Source organism: Peromyscus californicus, unplaced genomic scaffold, assembly GCF_007827085.1.
Source record: "Peromyscus californicus insignis strain IS unplaced genomic scaffold, ASM782708v3 Scaffold_15__1_contigs__length_86483966, whole genome shotgun sequence".
NCBI lineage: Eukaryota > Metazoa > Chordata > Mammalia > Rodentia > Cricetidae > Peromyscus > Peromyscus californicus.
The window spans coordinates 41,529,319-41,541,750 of NW_026294447.1; positions in this window are offsets into that span (position 1 = coordinate 41,529,319).

The window sequence follows — 12,432 nt, forward strand, 5'->3', positions numbered from 1 at the left end:
ACATCATATACGTGAGCATACATACCACAAACACACACAAAAAAACACAGATACCACTTCATACACAAAAAAAAGACTTAAAAAACAAGTCCATGCTGATTGCCCAAAGACGTCTACACTTGTTAAGTATGTTTTATGATGTTCATTCACACAATAAGAACATTACCTAATAACACACTTCTCAGAATCCATTCCAGTTGTTACACGATGCATGACTGTCCTGTTTCCTTTTGCCTAGTCTAGCTAATGAAGTCTCAGATGCAGAAAAGAGGATTAGAATCACTAATTACTTCCATTATCAATGAAGAAATAAGCAGGACAAACAGATGAAAAAAACTGTGCTTATCAGTTTGCTTGTCAAATCCTGGATACCGAATGCTATTCTTTTATAGAACTCCATTTCCCATTCTATTGCATAGTTTCTGTTTGCTACAAAATTTACCTTCTGAAAGTATCACTGTGTTTTGCCTTTGTAAGGTCATGTACAGCTAAACTGAACAGAGAAAACACCTTCAAAATATCCTGGTCTTGTTCCATTTTCATTGTCTTCAGATATGCAAAGGAGACAAACACATTATAGTAGTCTATATACTCTTGCAAGATTCCTAAAGGAGCACACAATAGTATTCACTACTCAGGATGTGCCCACAGTTCTTCTAGCTCCTCCCAAATGTCAAGGAGTTAGAAGAACACAGAGATGCGATGTACTAACAACCATCTGGAGTGAACACTATCGTGTTACAAAAGCTTGGCCTTTTCTTCTGTGATCTGGGAGGACAGAAATACTATGGGAATTAAATGAAGGTAGATTTCTTCTCTCTACAAGAGTTAATTGTGCTTAACAATGTAGCTTTATGAAACATGCATGGGCTACACAATGAGATGGTGAATTGCTCATCACCAGATGCATTCCTCTCATATATTGGGTAGTTATGACTGGGAGTAAGTAGAAAAATGGTTTCAAAATAGACTTTATTAATTTTTTTCTGTTCCCTCTCATATTTCTCAAATGAATTCTAACCTGAAATACCAATATAAACCTCAAGTAATTATAAGATTTCTCAATATGAATTAAGGATAAGATATCGGCCGGGCAGTGGTGGCACACACCTTTAATCCCAGCACTCAGGAGGCAGAGGCAGGCAGATCTTTGTGAGTTCAAGGCCAGCCTGGTCTACAAAGCAAGTTCCAGGAAAGGCACAAAGCTACACAGAGAAACCCTGTCTTGAAAAAAACCAAAAAAAAAAAAAAAAAAAAAAAAGACATCAATAAGGCAGCCCACAGATCCATAGATATTGCTTGAAAACTATTAAAAAACAATGTTTGGATGATACTATATATAATTTGGATGTTGAACACCTCTCTCAAAGGCCCATGTATTGAAAGTTTGATGACTGTGTGGTGTTACTGAGAGGTAGTGGATCATTTTTGCCTCTCACTCCCTCTCCAATGCGGTCTCACTATGTAACCCTGATTGACCTGGCAGTCACTATGTAAACCAGAGTGGCTTCGAGCTTATGGCAATCATCCTGCATCTGCCTTCTGAGTGCCAAGATTATAGGTGTGCGACCCCATGCTTCACCTCTAGAGTTCTCTCCAGTGGAGTTAGTAAGCCGGAAAGGGACTTCAGTCCTTTGCAAACCAGATGGAAACTGAATGAACAAACTTTTCCATAACTTCCATTTTAGGGAACACGTTTTCTTCTCACTTCATAGCAAGCATGTTGAGTTATATTCATGGGCGTTTCTCATGATCCAGCTTATTATCACCTCCAGATTGTGTCCATAACCTGGGCATTAATATCTTAATAGCTATTACTATTTATGGAACGTCTCCATTTGGTTACAGGTATACAATATCTAATTTAGTTAACTATTAGATTGTTAATTTACAGATTAATTGGTATGGATTTCAAGGGTCATGACAGTTACCCTGAACATCACTGGAGTTAGAGTTGACCCTGATCAGTCCTTAAGCTCCAGTTATTTCTGCTGTCCTATCCCTTCTTGTGCATGTCCTTGCAACCAGGACCCCACAATCACACAGATATAAATGCTGTTTGATTCGTTTTTATGTCATAAGATAATGCTCAGCTCTGTTGGATCAGAAGCTCAGGCTGAGAATACTCCAAATTTTATATTGCTTTACAACTTGTCAAAAACCCACACTTACTCCAGGCATGGTGACATACATCTTTAATTCCAACACTTGGGAGGCAGAGGCAGGAGAGTCTCTGAGTTAGAGGCCAGCCTGGTCTTCAGAGTGAGTTCCAGGACAGCCAGGGCTACACATAGAAACTTAGTCTTGAAAAACCAAAAGCAAAACCAAAGCTCTACCCCCCACAAAAAAATCTACATTTAGTTTTTCAGCATGACTAAAAAACAGAAACAAACAAACAAACAAAAAACCCCAAACAACAGCAACAACAAAATCCAAAAAAAAAAAAAACAAAAACCCCAACCAAGAAGTCTGCTGTAAGATGTCACTGAGGGAATTTGCTTGATGTACTTTGCACAATTCCAAAAGAGAATCCCAGGGTGCAGAAAATGACCTATTCTTTCAGTTGATGCATAGGAATAGTTCCAGATTGCTGACTGAAAACTGTTGGTCACCTCCAACCAACAAGACTGGAGATCTCATTTGTTGTAAGGTATGTCTCTATATAAAATGGTTATCACTTGCAGGTGAAATTCTCTCTTTTAAAGTGTTAGAAAACATTTCTACACTGACATGAGAATTTTGCCTCTGAATCTGCACAATTTATCAGTTTCATTTAGTGCAATTAGTGTAAGTTACTCCTCATGGATGGACCTTAGTTCATGAATTATTTGGTTTGTAATGAGCTTGCTTCGCACGATCATGGAGACTGGTGTTGCTTTGTGTGAGACTGCCTTTTTTTCCATTGATCCAGAAAATTGCTCCATTGTTCAGCAAGTCCTCATTGACTTCTGCATCACAAGGGAATCAGGGAAGAGAAGAAACACAGACAGAGCTGCAGTGGAGAAGTACACCCAGGAGTATGCTTTTCAGCTTGGATTTGGAAGTTGGGTTGAAGCCAATTAAATACATGTAGAGTGAATTCCAATTCTTTTCTATTTTCAAATTAGGTAAATTTTAATCTTATCTGAAGCAAATCTCTCCTCCTAGCACCCTCCAATTTCCTCTTAAAACAAATAAATACCTGTTCCCTCAGACATATCAAGAGTCTGTTGATGTCATTTTTCCCCTAAGTTAACTGAGTTTACTCATGAGATCATATTTATGTCCTGATAGTTTTTCATTGCACTCTGAAAAAACTACAACTTGCCTACTGACAGAGTGAAGGTCGATGATTCTACTTAAATAATTTTGGTAATAAAGGGAAAAAAACCCAATAATGATACAATCATCTACCTTGGGTTAGTTCTGAGTTTTGCATTAAGCTGGAATTTGTTGTTAGATGTTGTACTTGAACAGACACCATTTGTCTCTGTCAGCATAGGTGTATTTGCCAGGTTTGGATGCCATGTGTATCTATTGCATGTATGTGCTTGCTAGATCATTGACACTGCTTATGAGGTGGCTATTGCTGTAATTAGTTCAGTGCAAAGACAGAGAAATTCTACTGTGGTTTTGGTAAATGCTTTTAATAAACTATGCTTCCCAACACTTTAGAACATGAGCTTAAACCCACTATGCATATTTACCTCTAGCTGATTGTGTTTGATATAAGATATAAGGAGATATAGACCAATAAGGGACCACTGAAATGTAGTTTCTATGCAATTATTGACTGGATTAACTTTTATTTCAAAATAAGTTAACTCATGCAGGAAAAATACATCCCCACAATTTCTAAGCCCTTAAATACTTATTTTCCAAGATCTGCTTACAATTAATTTTTATGATATTCTTACATATATTCCTACTAAAATTTCAATGAAATAAATTTCATTTACATCATGCCTTTTATATGTCATAATGTACTTATAGCAATTATTTTCTTTCCTAAATACTAATGTGACAGTTTCTGTTCACACTGTCTTTAACACATCTTCAAAACAAAGTATTCTTTTACTTGGACACTTGTGTAACCTATGTGTACCTGTTAGAGGTTAGTAACATGACTGGGAACTCCTTGAAGGTTCAAGCTTTGTCTTTTTCGGCTGTAGGTTTGCAAAAATATTTTTGCTAGTCCTAAATGAAAGAGTAAGATAATAGTAAAACACGAGTTAATTAAATAGAAAAGAAGACGTGAGTTTTTCCACTTTTTCAAGGTGAGAAAAACCTTTGGAAAAAAGAGCACAGCTAGTTCCATTTCAACATCCTTGAAAATAAAAATGTGTGCTTCTCTCCTTGGCTTGTGAAAACAAATGTTGAGGAGCCTATTCTTTATGAATGAAACTTAATTACCCACTAGTAATTTCTTGGAAGAGGCAAAAGTTTACTGGGTCTCCAGACACTGGTTAGTATTTGGCTCCCTTGTGCAGGCATGCTCACGACCTGTGTGAACGCCATTGAGCTTCCAGATAATTGGATCGCTGTTCAGGGTTTGAAATACTTACCCAGAGAGGATTTGCTTAAAGTGAGAAGCAAAGTTTAAAACGGTAAAAGCAAAAGGAGTAAATTAGGAAGACAGTTTTTTTTCTTCCCACTTGCTAATTGAATCATTAAAAATGCCATTTTGAAACAGGGCAGGTAGTGTCTATTAATTGCGAGCATTAAAAAGAGCAATAAATGTTACAGCACCTCTTTTAGCTGTGAGTGCTGAGAGCTGTTAACGGAATTTCACAAACAGAAGAGTCCCACAAATGCATTTGATGAACATTTGCATGTCTTGTGCTTGCCTTGTACCAGGCACTGCCTTGAATTTGAAGAAATTTTAAGGAAAAAGAGGAGATTGGAGCTAGGGAGGCTACTCAATCAGTAAAGTACTCACTACATATGCATGAGGATTTAATTTTGGATCCCCAGATCCCCACATCAAAAGCCAGGCAAGCTGGCTCACATCTGTAATTCTATCCCTGGGGAGGATGAGTGAGGAGGATATCAGCGTCCTGATGAGCTCCTGGTACAGTGAGGGACTTCGTCTTCAAATAAAAGGTGGAGAACTCTGGGGAGATGCTCAGTAGGTAAAGCACATGCTGTCCAAGTGTGAAGGTTGGTGTTCAGATCCCCAGCGCTCACATCAGTGCCAGGTAGGCATGGTGACCTAACTCCAGTGCCCTGAGTATGGGTCAGGGGATTCCTAGAACAAGCTTCTCAGGAGACTTGCAGAATCAGTGAGCTTTGGGTTCAATGGAGAGACTGTAGGGCATCAGTTTCAGGCCTCCAAGCTCACCTACATAAGTGTGCACACCTCACACAAATCTACACAGATGAAAGCAAAAACACTATAAAGAAGTAAGATGGAGAGCGATTGAGAGAGACACCTTACTTCAACTGTTGACCTGATTCTGATTTCTGGCCTCCACACATGTGCATATAAGTACACACATCCATATGGACATGGGCCTACTCATATGCACAAGCATGCACACCACACACAGAGTGTGTTACATGATATTGGTTACATGAATATTATGTACATGATAGTATATAAAAAAGTAAGAGGTCAAGTAAATCTAGACCTCTGGAAGCAGAGAGGAGAAAGCAATAATTCTCTTTGGAACAACTCTCTGAATACTTACTTGACTGCATGGGGGAGAGATGGTATCTAGGTTGTAATTTGAAGAATGAGTTAATCTGGCCAAAAAAATAATTAAAGACAGAGTATGTTATGAAGAAAGTGACACCTATCCATGTACAGATGTGGCATTACAGAGGTTGTACACAAGTGGCCAGTGTGCACACAGTCTACAGAGATGTACGCTGGTGGTGAAATCATGGTCGGAAGTATGAAGTAAGTTCTTGGTGAGGGGCCTTCTGCCGTGACAAAAGTGTTCACAATGACAGCAGGCAGTAAAGGCTTTAAAATGGAATCTAGTGCAAGGAGGAAGGTTATAATTTTCGATGTTTTAGTTCCTAGGTCCAAATATTCAAGTATGGGGCAAGAGTCAAATTCAAGCGGAGGTCCCAATGCCTTAAGTCCAGACTCACCATCAACTGAGCAAGTGGCAGGGTTGGTTGGGGTGAAATATTCATCTAGCCCCTGAGTGGGTTTGCCCATCTCTTCCACTCTTGCTCATGAGCACGGACTGTGAGCTTTCAGGAAAATTATCTCTGCAATTAAAAGGCTAGAGTCAGTTACTGGTAAATTATTTAAACCTGAATAATTGCCTAATGACTAGTAACTGTAGACTTTGGGAACTTCTACAGAATTAAACTTAAGGACTCTGAAAGGTCGTGAAGCTTCTCTGGAATATTTTCCCATGTTCAACTCTTTTGGGTCTTTACAAATCCCATGTGGGGGAAGAGCAACAGATGCCTTTTGTAGGCAGAACAGAATGACCAAATATATCTACAATGTAATCACGAAAACTGCAAGAAGCTCTTAATTTCCTTTGACTCTAGGGAGCTGGTCACATCCCTCACCAAATGAATTGACGTGCTGGGAATGCACAGCTCAGTAGCTCAATTAGCAGCTCCCTCCTCCCCTAGGAGACCAGTGACTTCTCAGAGAATCTTTTCCCAGTGCCTTTTCCCTGCCAGTCCTTCAGCTGCACAGACACATATCAGATTTAATTCCCTCTCCCTCTGTGTCTTTTGTGGAGAGCCTCATTGCCTCTCGAAACCGTCTTCTGCTGATAATGTGTATTGTTTATCTTGAGAGTCTAATGAGAAGGATGGGAAGGTTCTTGCAGTTTTAGAAATTGTCCCTCCTGATTTCTCCAGTCAATTTCACTTAAGGCATCATGCAGGCAGGTATAGATTTAAGTAACAGAGTTAGGAGCAAGACCCAGGGACCTTAGCAGACTCTCTGTCTCTGTCTCTCTCTATCTCTCTCTGTCTGTCTCTGTCTCTCTCTCTATCTCTCTCTGTTTCTCTGTCTGTCTCTGTCTCTCTGTCTCTGTCTCTCTCTCCTCTCTCTCCCCTCCTGTTTCTAAGGAGGTGGAAAAGTGTGGATTTAGAGCTCTGTCCAGCCTAATTCTTCACTGAGTTGGTATAGAGAGTCAAATTCTATCAAATATGTTTTGAATGTAAGGTATAAGTGTTCCATAGTGTAGCATTTATCACCTCTGCTTTACACACAGAAGGTCCTGGGTTCGAGCCTCAGTGGAACCACGATAGTGAAATTGAATGTAAGGTATTTATTATGTATTTCTGTTTGTGTGTTGTGTGTGTTATATATGCAAATCAGAACTCTAAGAAAATGTTAATATTTAGTTATTATTGGGCTTAAAAGAAAGTCATAAATTCCAAATACAGAAATTGGGACTATCCATGTGTGATAAGAAAAATTACTTTATTTTGCTGTTTTTGTCCGTGTTTATTGACAACTAAATGTGAGAGACTTCTCATGGATAGGATTTATTTTATTTAGGGATGCAAGGGTTGTTTCTGATTTGATTAGTCCCTTCAATAATAATCTGAATTCATTATGAGATGGGAGAATGGCTCTCTGTTAGAAAAAATACATCTCACGATTGGAATGAGTAAGCTTCCACGGGAGAATGGTAGTGATAATAACATGGCATCAGCTGGGACTCAGGTTGACAGAGGTATCTGGAAGATGGAAACACAAATAGCCCAAGGTATGCTGAGAAGAGTTGAAGGGTCATAGCACGCTTAAGCAGGGCAAACACAGGCCTGAACACGGGAAAAATGGTGCCAACAGGTTTTGCCTTTTACCTCTTCTCCCTTGCTAAAATTCCCTTAGATTAAAGCTAGTCCCCAAAATTCATTCCCTTATTTGGCCACTGACTCATTCCTGAGACAAAACACCGAGGCCCAACAATCAAAATTCATTATTTACGCTGGGCGGTGGTGGCACACGCCTTTAATCCCAGCACTTGGGAGGCAGAGGCAGGCGGATCTCTGTGAGTTCAAGGCCAGCCTGGGCTACAGAGTGAATTCCAGGAAAGGCACAAAGCTACATAGAGAAACCCTGTCTCGAAAAACTAAAAATAAATAAATAAATAAATCATTATTTAGCTAATATATCCAATCAGGATTTACCAATTCACTCTAGCACAGACTCGCCTTTTCTCACAAAAAAATCCACGTGTAAACAGCACGATATTGCTTGCTTCCTTGTTGCTCATTTGCTTGTCTGCCTTTGCAGCCTCCCCTCCCCCCCACTGCTTGCCCCTCCAGGGTAATTAATCTCCTTTGTGCTGAGACTTTGGTGTCTGGGTGTGTCCTGTTCTGACTTGAAGGGGTGACCTCCCTTACAAGAATGATCTCTACTATTGGTGACTATTATTTAGGCTTAGCTGTTTGTCAAGCTTTGCTTGTGAAGAATGATGTAAGTTCTATATCCCACACTTTCCTACCAGTGGGCCTAAACCTTTAGGGTTATCTATTACCTAACACACTTGCTTAGTGGATTACTCAGTATGCACACCCTTGGACATTGAAAGAGCAAGGGATGGGGATTAATTTTATTTAAATATTCTAAATATGACACCATGAAACTATAACAAGATGCCATATGTAGGGTACATGTACATGTTGACATTAAAATCATTTTTGACTATTTGAAAGAGATATAGGGAGATTTCGGGTACTTATTTCAATGCTTATATTCTTTCACTGACTTAATTCGGTTTATCAATGACATATTGGAGCATGAAGGGGTTGGGTGGTGGCCCACTAGGTCCCATGGAGCAAGAAGAGAGAATCCAGTAGGAGGAAAAATGAAAAGGAGAAAGAAAGTGTTGATTAAACTGAAAAGACAAAGGAACTTGGGACATGAGTTGATGAAGAGAAAGACATTCTTCAAGATTCTCAAGGACTAGTGCTGGGATAGAAACGTGAGCCAATTTATAGCTTCTACCCATTAGGAAAAAGAAATAAGATAGTTGAGTGACTAAAGAGGTAAGGCTGACAGTCAAGTCAACTATACACTGCAGTGAACTGTGTAATCAGTCAGGATGTGGTTTCCAAGCAATCTCTGGAAGTAAAGGATGTGTGAATGGGAAACCTGAAACTAGCCTTGTGGGTGTTTAGTAATTTCTTTGTTAAGAATTTTTAAGAAGATAGTCCTAACTGCTGGGTGAAGGATGCAATAGACAAGTGAGTGTAGGATCAGAGTCCCATTAAAAGACTATTGTAAATTCTGTTTCAGAGATGACTAGTTCATAGAAAACCTTCACATATAACATATCTGGAAATAACAAATATGAAAATTACAGTTCGGTATCTTTCATTTTGGGGGGGACAATAGTGGAATTCTTCCAAAGTCCAGCATACATATAAATCTACAGGGTGAGCTGAATTCTAGAGAAGAGGTATTTTTGTCTTGATGTTCTTTCCCTGTGCTTTGTACTATCTTTGGAGGCCAATTCTTCCTAGTTTAATGGAGCCAAGTGATCATGGTAGGAGGTTGCATCTGTAAGCTGTACACAAACATGAGCACCTCAAGGGATATCAGTATCATTGGCTAAGCAACTTATATCTTGGCTGAGTGGCCATATCTGTGTTGACTTTAGCTGTGAAAATATAACCAGACTACAACCCACAACTCCAGAGAAGCTAGCTAAAAAGGAGGACACTAAGAGGGACGCATGGATTGCCCTGGGAAGGGAAAATAGATGAGATCTCCATGAGTAAACTGGGGATGAGGAGGGGCAAAGGAGGGTAAGGGATGGGGGATGAGAACATAAGGAAGGGGATAATCAAGCTGGAACAGGGATGGAGTGGGAGAGTGATGAAAGAGATAAATTGATAGAGGGAGACATCATGGGGATAGGGAGAAACCTGGTGCTAGGGAAGTTCCCAGGAATCCAAAAAGATGACCCCAGCTTAGAGTACTAGCAATAGTAGAGAGGGTGCCTGGGCTGGCTTGCCCCGTTAATCAAATTGTCATCATAGAACCTTCATCCATTAACTGATGGAAGCAGATGCAGAGATCCACAGCCAAGCACTAGGCCGAGCTCCAGGAGACCAGTTGAAGAGAGGGAAGAGGTATTCTATAGGCTAGGGGCATCAAGATCACGATGGGGGAAATCTACAGAGACAACTGAACCACGCTAGTGGGAACTCATGAACTCTAGACCAACAGCTGTGAAGCCTGCATGGGACTGGACTAGGCCCTCTGCATAACAGGGACAGTTGTGTAGCTTGGTCTGTTTAGGGGGGCCCTGTAAGTGGGATTAGGATCTATCCCTGGTGCATAAGATGGCTTTTTGGAGCCCATTACCTATGGTGGGACACCTTGCACAGCCTTGATGTAGCGGGGAGTGGCTTGTACCTGCATCAACTGAATACACCAGGCTTTGATGACTCCCCATGGGAAGCCTTTCATTTTTGGAGGAGGAGATGGGGGGCAGCCGGAGGAGGGAAGAGAGGGTGTGGTTGGTGTGTAAAATGAATAAAAAATTTCTTAATAAAGAAAAAAATATAAACTTTCCCTTGAGAATTGCTTATCATAGCCCATGCTTGTGCAAGTTTCCACTGTCTGAATTTATAATATCTGAGCATCCCTGAAATGCTGTCCTTATATTTAGTATTAATCACATTTCCAAAGTCCCAATAAATGAATACACAAACCCCACTGAAGTATAGCTTAATTTCACCTCAAAAGTCTCATAACATTTTACTCTAAGTTTAAAATCCTAAAGGTATAAAATCTACAAAAAGAGAAACCTATAATTTGAAGACAAAAACAACAGATAAAAAGTGAGTATATTTAATTCATTCTTACAGAAACAAGGGAAGAGGAAGAAACTCTCAAAATCTGACAGATTTGCAAAACAAAAAAAATTAACTGAAACATGAAATAAAAATGACACAGATGACATTAGAATCAATGAACAGTAGGTTCAACTGAGAGAAAGGTTCATGATCTGAAAGTTGAAGCTAAAGAAATTTCCTAGAATGCTACAAAGAACTGGACAATCTGAAATTTTAAGGGCTATGAGGGATAAAGGGAAAAAAATGCAACATGAATAGAATTCCCAGGAGACCATAGCAGAAATGCAACTCTGTACTTCTTGAACATCTGGTTTGGTTTTGGTTGAAGAAATGATTAAGATTTTCTAGGAATTATGAAAGACTACAGTTCCCTGTTCCCAGAATGCCAATGAGCAGCAAAGGAGAGAGATAAGAACTCCATGTATGGTCATGCAAGGGACTGGAGAACCTCAAGGGCGAAGCAAAGATTCTGGAAGTGCAAGTGAAGTGGGAGCCACTGGTAGAGAGGAAGGGTTATAGGTAGATTTAAATGATGCTTCAGTGGTTATAGTTGTGTCACTTATGGATGGGATATGGTAAGGAGCTGAGGAGTGGGTATTAAGAATGACTACTACAGTTGTGTTGCTGATTGGTGGTGTATTAATGAGGAAGGACAGGTTTGGGATTTGTCTCTTTCATATGTAGGAACTTGGAATGTTACTCCTAGTGGATATAGGAGAGGAGAAAAGAGCTGGCCTTTTGCATTGCTCTTCCTCAGACCTGGCTGACCTACTTCTGTGAGCAGAGCATCCAAGCCAGCTGTTCACAAAAAGGCAGTGGAAAGACAAGGAAAGCAGCCTCTGCAGAGTTATCTGGGGAGCTACAGCACAATCCGAGAACAAGTGGGTTGTCAAGAAGTTCAGCCACTATGACTTCGAGAGAGCCTGAAGCCAATGCTGTGAGTGAAAAGGTGACATTTCCACCCAGATTCTTTCCTGAGACAGCAGGCAATTGTAGAGAGATTCCCACCAGAGCTTTTCTGTTCCCTTTGTCTTCAGGCGCAATCTTAATCTTGCGTTGTTCAAGCCAGTCAGTCACTGTCATTCCCCTTGTTTCTGGTAAAATATATATATTTTACCAGAGCTTTCTGGTCTCCCACAGAACCTTTTCAAGGACAATGTGCTATTATAAGCACAGCAAGGGGAAGAAGTTTTTGTTTTAGAGGCTTGTCCTCAGCTTTGCAACAAGAAATATAGTTCTCTGGACATCTGGATATCTGGATTGCTCCCTGAAAGGCACGACTGAAAAAAAAGAACCAATCATTTTGCAAAACCCTGTAAGTAATGCTTTCTGTTTCTAAGTGACTGTGCCTCCTCAGCGTCTTCTTCATCCTGGAGTAAATCCTTATCCTCTTCAACTGGCCGGAAGATTGCTTTCCACAAGTATTCTACCTCCGTTTTTCTTTTCTTTTTTTCTGAAATTTCTCTCTTCTTCCCCAAATTCAGCCCTTTTGCATTTGAACCTAGTATTTTGAAGTAAAGATTTCAATTACAGACCAGTGTTAAGAGTTACAGAAAAATTACAAAGACAGCAAAGCTTCTGTAGATGAACCTTTTTCCTCAAAATTTTACATCTTGCATTTTTCTAGTTTGTTGTAACTTAGAAACCAACATGGTT